This window comes from Apodemus sylvaticus, chromosome 5 (assembly GCF_947179515.1).
Source record: "Apodemus sylvaticus chromosome 5, mApoSyl1.1, whole genome shotgun sequence".
Lineage (NCBI taxonomy): Eukaryota > Metazoa > Chordata > Mammalia > Rodentia > Muridae > Apodemus > Apodemus sylvaticus.
The window spans coordinates 30,742,279-30,750,875 of record NC_067476.1 but is presented as its reverse complement, the minus strand read 5'-3'; positions in this window follow the sequence as shown (position 1 = coordinate 30,750,875).

The following is an 8,597-nucleotide window of genomic DNA, read 5'->3' as shown; positions in this document are numbered from 1 at the left end:
TCAGAGACGGCCCTGAGAAATGCTGCAAATAAGAGATATGCAGGAGGAAAAAGATGAACAGAGTTAGTCCCCAGGAATGCTTGGACTGCTCCAGAACATCCAGAGTGCCTATGATTTATTCTTTTTTGCAAAGAAAATCAGCACCTGAGAGAGCTGCCATGCACACTGTGTAAATCCTCTTCATCTGTTTGGGCCAATAATTATACTGACCTACCCAACGAGACATAAAACCCATGGAATTTTTATTCCCCGGATGTGGACCACGAGCCCTGAATAAGCAAGACTGCAGTCTTTCACAACCGGCTATATTTTTATTGATTTCATGTGTTACTTGAGTCTTGTTAAGAGAGGTGCAGCCTGCAAAACAAACAGAAAAGAGCATGTGCTGCCATTTGAGCGCTCTGTTCCGAAGGTTACGCCTATTGAAGGAATCTGAAAGGCAAGGGTGCCAGGAGGCCGGGCAAAGGTACAGAATGATATATAGTCTCGAGAACAAATGACACTTTTTATTTTCTTTCTAATTTCTACTTTCTCTCTATGGTAATTCATTCCTTTGGGAGGGGGGATGTATAACATGATATAAGATATCTTAGGGTTTTTTTGAAGGGGGATGGGGTTGGTGTGTGGGTTTTTTGTTGTTGTTTTGTTTGTTTGTTTTTTTCAAGATAGGGTTTCTCTGTGTAGCCTCAGCTATCCTCGAAGTTGCTTTATATACCAGACTAGCCCCAAACTCACAGAAATCCAGCTGCATCTGCCTCTCAAGTTGCTGGGGTTAAAAGGTGCATATCACCATGCCCTACAGTATAAGATATCTTTATCAATGCAAAAAAGTGATTGAGTGTTGTCATTTAGGACTAGTTCCTGCCTCAGGTTGCCATAACCATGACAAAATTACATGGAAATTGTTAAGTTTCTTATAATGTAGCTTTCCTTTTAAGACATAGTGTAAAAATCAACAATTGGCAGAGACGTAGTTAACATTTTGCTGATATCAGTTTAAATTTCTGTACATGATAAAATGGAATCTCTTGGTTGATCACTCTTCATTATTTCAGAAAATATTGGGTCTGCCTTTCAAGAATCTTATGTAAGACAATCTGAATACATGGTACCCTTGCCTCCCTCATGTTAATACCACCTTTACTCATGAATGTGCTATTCAGTATGGATGATGCTTTCATATAAAAGACCTAAAATATTTTAAGGCTTTGACTATGATTCATCTTAGAAGAGTCTAAACATCCCCAGCTCCTAAATTGTCCTCTATTTTCAATGATTCAGACACTGTACAATTTTTAGGTTTCTGTATATAGTATCCCTGGATCCTGAGAATCAATCTTTTTCTCTAGAAAAAAATGAAGAACCATTTCAAGATTAAAACTTTTAATTTAATTTGGTTTTTATAATAGAAAGCAATACAAACACAGTAGAATCTGTCCAAACTTTTTATGAAATTAGAGCAAAACATAGTTGATAGCAATGTCTGGCAAAAATAATTGATGTATTCATATTTATTATTGATCTGCTGACAATAATTTTGTATTTATTTCATTTGAAATTGAATTCACCATCAATAACAGATCTCCCCATAAACAATGGCTTAAACTCAACCATGTTCTTCTCTTACTTTTGCAATGTTCAAAGTATTTGTAATAAAATGAGTTGTTAAAAAGAAAAAACCTATAGTAACTAGGTTTATGATTTTTTAAATGTCAATAGGCTAAACTATAATTTTAATTCAAAATATTAAATGAGGAACAATGAAGTGGCTCAGCCAGCAGATCCTGAGTTTAAACCCTGGTACTTACATAGCGGAAGAAAAGAACTGATTCCCATAAGTATTCCTCTGACCTCCACATACAAGATGTGACCCTATGTTCACATATATACAGTAAATAAACATAAAAAATAAAAATCATATTAAATGCTTCAATATAAATATTAATCAAATCAAAGGGAACACCTACAGAGCATATTCTTTAATGGTTGTGATCTTCTGTAAAGTCGTAAAAGTATACAAGAGTATATAATTGATGTAATAATTGGACTTTTAAAAAAAATCTTAGCTGTCCTTAAGATAGAGAAAAGACTACAGAGATAATGTGAAATTTAAAGAGGACTATACTATATTCTGGCATCGTGCTTTAAACATGACGACGTTAGCAATGGACAACTCTAGTTACAATGTGTTATCTTCCTAAAAGGACACATAGCAATGATAAGGACTTGACTCAAACTCAATCACTTCCTAAACCAATAAGCGCATGCAGGCTTCTTGTACAGCAATAGGGAAAAATAGTAAGATCTTTTCTCTATTTTAGAAATAGAAACTAATTTGTTGAGATGCTAGTTTGTTTCACCTTCTTGCTAGGAATGTAAAGATCAAAAGCCACCATTTTTATCCTTCAGGACTCACAGGTAAGGGGAGAGAAACCTACTGATGGGTAATTGCACAGCTTAGGAACTATCTGATATTATGAAGCTACAGGCAGAACAACCTGGGAAGCCTTGAGACTTTTGTGGTAGGATAATGGCTTTCATAAGAAGTTCAGTGCATCGTGAGTAATGCCCTGAGGCCTAAATCATCACGGGATGCCTGAGCAGTTCTGAGTTGGTTAACGAGGTCATGGAGGAGAACAGGATGGCAGGGATAGGTGAGAGCACAGGCAGTATGGAAACAGACCCTCAAAGAACTTATGCTTTTCACTCTGTGGAGGGCAATGAGATAATAATAAGGCTGAATTTATTATTTTGTTTTCAGTGATACATCTTTGTGGATATGCACATGTGTGCATGCAAGTGTTGGGAAAGTGAGAGGCATGAGATGCCCGCTGTAGGTGGAGTTATAGGATGCTGTGAGCCATCCAGCATGGTAGTGGGAATAAAACTCCCTTCCTCTCCAAGAACAATACCGGTTCTTTTCTCTTTTCTTTTCTTTTCTTTTCTTTTCTTTTCTTTTCTTTTCTTTTCTTTTCTTTCCTTTTCTTTTTCTCTTCTCTTCTTTTCTTTTCTTTTCTTTTCTCTTCTCTTCTCTTCTCTTCTCTTCTCTTCTCTTCTCTTCTCTTCTCTTCTCTTCTTTTCTTTTCTTTTCTTTTTTTTAAGCCACTGAGCCACCTTCAGGCCCAATAATGCTTTAATCCAGAAGACAATCCTTTAGGTTTCCTTGTCAGTTTCTCTAGGCGTGTCACTTACCTACCTGTAGCCCAGGTTTCCATTTATGAGATTTATTGAGAGAAGTTTGGGGTGGGTTATTTGTAAGGCTCTTCATGATTGAAAGAGTTGGAAAAGAATTGAAGCCAAGAAACTTTTATCTTTCTAAAGTAATCCTTAAATGTTGAGGCCAGGCTGATCTTTCTTTATGGACTCTTTTATTCAGCTACTGCTCAGCATGTGTGAACCAAGGGTGATTGGCAGAAGAGAGGAGGGGACTGGAGGAAAGAGGGAAAGGCAGGATCAATAAGAATGTGTGTTTCAGAGGCAGGGGGCAGGGGCCAGCAGGCAGGAGCCAGAGGCCAGGGGGCAGGTAAAGAACAGTGAAATGCTGGTGTTCACTGATGAGAAAGAAATCATATAGAATACAAAGGCAAACAAACGAACAAACAAATCCTCACCACGATGAAAGCATTGACTCCGCCAAGTGTAGCTCTCACAGCCTACCTTTCAACCACCCACCTTCCTCCCCCACCCCCAAAATGGCTAGAGGTGTTCTGGAGATATTTCTGTTCAGCTTTTCATCCAGACTAATCTTTCTTCTTGTTCAAATAGCATCAGAAAATAATCGATCACAGGCCTCAGTCTGCAGAATGTGTGTGAAGTTCGTCTCTGGTTTCTTTTTCTACTGTTACTGCTTGACAAGCTAGAGAGCGGCTGCAAACATTCATCTTGAAGTATATCTCTGTCCTTCAGGCAAGTCTTCAACAACGCTGAGGGTTATGTATGCTCCAGCCAAGGCCCCTTTACCTTACAAATGCATGCTCAGAACCATCAAAGAACGGTTTTGCTCTATTACATATGTGCACATGTCAGCCCATACCCCCCACAAGGAGCTGTCAGCCTGCCTCTCTCCCAACCTGACTTTGCTTTAGAAGAGACTGCAGTGGTTCATAATGTTGGGAACAAACACTTGAAAATCAGAACTGATGTTTGCTGTAAACAAGTCAAATCATTGTAAGTCAAGTGCGGATTGTCTAGACCACAGTTTATACCCGTTGTCAGTACCACTTTCTGTATGGTTTTCTTAGTGAGTTTACTGGAACACTGTAGCAGCCATTGATTTTTAAAATCATAACCTTGATTTGTTCAATTTTTAGGGAAATGACTAAGGTTTTCTGAAGGAAAATGCTACCTTTATTGAAATTAGCAAAATAAATTCTTCTTTTAATCTCCAAAATATATTTCTATACATAACATAGGCACGGTGCATTTAGTGGAAACCTATACCTATGCATGCTCAAAACCATTGAGATGTTATGCATATTCCCCCTTTTTTTTAGAGCTTATAATTGTGCCTGTAGAACTTGGTAAACAAACCAAAGTGCTTTGGCTGAAGTGTGAGTGTATGGAAATTCTTTTTTTCACAGGTGCTCAACAACCATGATATAAGATGTATAAGATGCTGCTTATGCCTTCTACGAATGTGTTTAGCTGGATTTGAGATTCATCACACACACTGGCTCATCAGGACAATGGCTGTCTGGTCTTGAACTGGGTATACAGATTCACAACCATCCTTACCATGCCTTAATCCACAGCCTTATATTTCACATGTTTCACAGGATGTGGGCCAAGCAGCTTCAATCATTCTGTTTGTACTATGTCCCTAGGAAGAGGCCATATTTGTTTTCCTGATTCTGAAGGTGACAGGTGCCACTTAACAAAAGATGTCTTACATGTTCTACATTTAGTTTTCAAGAATGGTGAAATACCTTAACTTTTTATGCTCAGACACAGCACACTATGTTAGACCACTCCATTCCAACCTGATACCTTCTGAATAAGAAAGGAATGGGAACCAGCAAATAAATACAAGAGGATTAAATTTCACTCCACAGGTGAGCACAGCATTCTTATTAGCATGTGATTTAAGGACCACACGGTTTGTTCCCATAGAATGGGTCCCAATGTGACTTTTCACACCAAGTTCTGCTCGTGCCTGGGCACAAAGTCTTATATCTTATGATGAACACCTATGTAAGTTAAAATTTTACACACTGACATTATTATTTCACACCAAAACGAAAGTCTGCAAATAACTTTAGTGGATTCTTGTTTTCCTTCAAAGAAACAAGCTGTTCTGAAAAGATATTGGATCTAATTACTTCCACTATATGTTCTCACCTGGGAATTATTAATAGGCAACCTGCCTAATTCAAATAATTTTCCAAAATAGGAACCCCAGTTGTTGCATTTATTCTATGACAGGACCTCTGAATTCCACAAACTGTAACGTGAGGAGTTTCCAACCAGAGTGTGCTCTAATCAGACTTGCCATGCAATGAATAAGTCTGAGGCAACATCAGGATGCCTGCAAAAGTGGAGCTGGAGGGATGACTCAGCAATCAAGAGCCCTTGCTGCTCTTCTAGCGACCTGGATTCGGTTCCCAGCACCCACACAGTGGATCACGCCACCCTCTCATGGCCTCTTCAGGCACCCAAAACTCATAAAACACACACGCAACAAAACACTTCTACACATTAAATGAATCTTCTTCTTACACTGTCTTAAATGAATGTGTCTTTCTGTCATTCCTCCTCAGCCCTACTCACAGACGATTTTATCTTCTGATAACTCTGAGTAGTTAACATTACATCTTTCATATCACTTCATACAATGAATTTAATATATTGAATATTGTTACTTGTCTACTAGCCACATGGACCAGTATCTAACCACGTTATGTGTCCCAAAACTAAATAAGTCATCTTTTTCTGCTCTGTTAATTTCTCTATCTTATTTTCTCACATTGATCTTCACTCTCACGCGGATGTATTCTCTTAACCATTCTCTCTATCCTATTCCATCTCACATCTAAGCATTATTCATCCTATCTCTCTTCATCTTCACGCTCACTTTTAGGGCTCAGATACCTGTAATACAGCAGCTCTATTGCAGAAGCTACAGATATTCATACAGTCAGATGTGTAAGATCAATTCTGTCATGTGCCTGTCCTTAGACATTTTGAAGTTATTTGCTGTTCTCAAAGCTTATGTCTCTCTGTGACCAATCAACATGTCTATGATTTTGTGCCCTGAGACACTGTGTCAGTATTTGTCCCTCATTTGTATCCACGCTACATTTGTACAAAATTATTTCTTGGCTATACATCCTGTATACTTTTAATTTTACCCATTCTTATTGCACATTAGTTCTGATTGGTTCATAGATTCTAACCTCATGTCATGTGCCCTTCCTTCTGTGAAGTCTTTCCAGACTTTCTGTCATCCCTTATTAAGGCTCCTGAAGCATCTTTGAACACACAAACACCCAAGGTTATTGGCCTCAGGATTGTAACCATTTTGAAAGTAGGGACTCACTTTTGTTAATCTTCCCCAGCTTCTGCACAGTGCTGGCCAGCAGAACATTAAGTCTGAGTAGATACTGTCTGATAGACAAAGCAAACTTCACCTTAACCTTGAGAATATTGGGGTAACAGGCTTCAGATAAAATTATTTTAGGTACTATGATATTTAGCATTCCTAAAATAAGTTAGTACTTTAATACATAATAAATAGAATACTGTGTGTTGAGATCTAGGCTGATTCAGATCCTAGTGAGCAGACAGAGTCCTCCTAGATGGGCCATTCTTCTTAAAATGGAGACAGATGAACTTGTGAATTCAAAGCCAAGTTCACCAAATAAAATTAGTGGAAGTGTCAGGGAGATATTTATATATTTCACTTTCTAGTTCTCACTATCTCCGCCTGTAAAGTGTCTACTTCTGAAGACAGCCAAATGAAAAACTATAAAGTGAGTTTTTCCAGTGTCTGAAAGATGATGCACTTGTGAAATATGAGATAATACAATGTTTAAGTATAGATATATTCCAAGGGATTTTCACCATCCATCAGTAGGAGAATTTGGGTTTGGGTGGGAATCACACAAACTGGCTTGAAACTCCAGACAAACAAAAGTAGCATCTGTTTCTATCCTAAGGCTTAAGAGCAAAGAGCTCATCAGTTAGCCAACTGGGTTACAAAGAAATCCACTTGATCCTACTCCTTTCCTTTCGTTTTTCCGAGTGGATGAAATGGAACATGGCAGGAGCTTCGGGGACTGAAAGCATGACTGAGGATGGAGTTTCCATGTGAACGCTGACTCCCTTGAAGGATTTGTTCATAGAGTTAGGAAAGTTCTAGGGTAGGGAGGGCTCTCTGACCACCAGGCAGGCAGCATTTTCCTCTGGGATTTTTTCCACTTCTACTTGGACTGCCATTTCTGGTGAGTTAACAGCAGCCCTAGTTGATACCCACTTCTTTATTGATGAAATGGGCACTGGAGGTACTGATGGGTGGTAAGCGCTATTAAAACCGGCTTGCTCCAAACACACCTTATTGTTTGTACTGTGTTTATTGGCCGAGGGCTTTATGAGCACTCTCAGCTTTCTTTACAGTAACCATCTGTAGCTAAAAAATGAATTTGCCGTTCTCCAATCCAAATGTACCCTTGTGACTATTAAGTAAGAAATACAAGCTTGTGTTCTGTGCTGACTGTAGAGTCAATCACACCTAAAAAAACAAAAAACAAAAACTCAACAACTCCAAAATATAACATTTATAACTTATGTTGGAAGAAAAACATCTTATTAGCCTGTTGGCATTTATTTTCTTATAACCCTCCCCCATTTATTTTATATTATTTTTTTTGCAGGATTCTAACTTTTCCATAAAATTATTTCCAGTTCTTGGAATTATCTTTACATGAATATTTTTATGATGCTTAATGGATTCAAAATGTATACAAGTAATAGATAAAGTGTTCGAAAACCTGATATCTATGTTTATAGAAACCTGGGTATTGCCACAGTATAAGGCGTGCTAGCCAATATTTACTTTCAAAACAGAAGAGAATTAAGATTGGGGCAAAATAAATACTGTAATGAAGTTAATATTTAGAAAATGTTAGTGCAAGCGACATTAAGATCACTGGGGCAAAGTAAACTCAGATTGTTAAAAAGTTATAAATATGTTACTATGGACTATAAAATCCTGGAATGTGAAGGTGAAATTAATTTAAGTTGAGGCTTTGCCTAAGCCCCCATCCACTTTTCCATAATAAAACAAACCTGGTCTCATAATTACTCAGAAGAACTGAAAACTATTGTGAAATCATTTGTGATCCATAGACTTGCAGGCATTAAAGTTCTAGTCACTAGCTGTGAAGTGTTTCCGAACAGCGAGTGTCTGTGTGGCATGTCTAATCAGACAGTCTGCTTGTTAGTTCCAGCTGTCTTTTATTAACCAGGAAATATTGGACACGTTATTTAATGTTTAAGGCTATGATTTGATTGTCATTACAGGTTCCTATGTTGATATCATATGCATATGCATCCTGTGCAGATACACATAGAACATAGCCAGCCTCCTTGTTAATATTCTA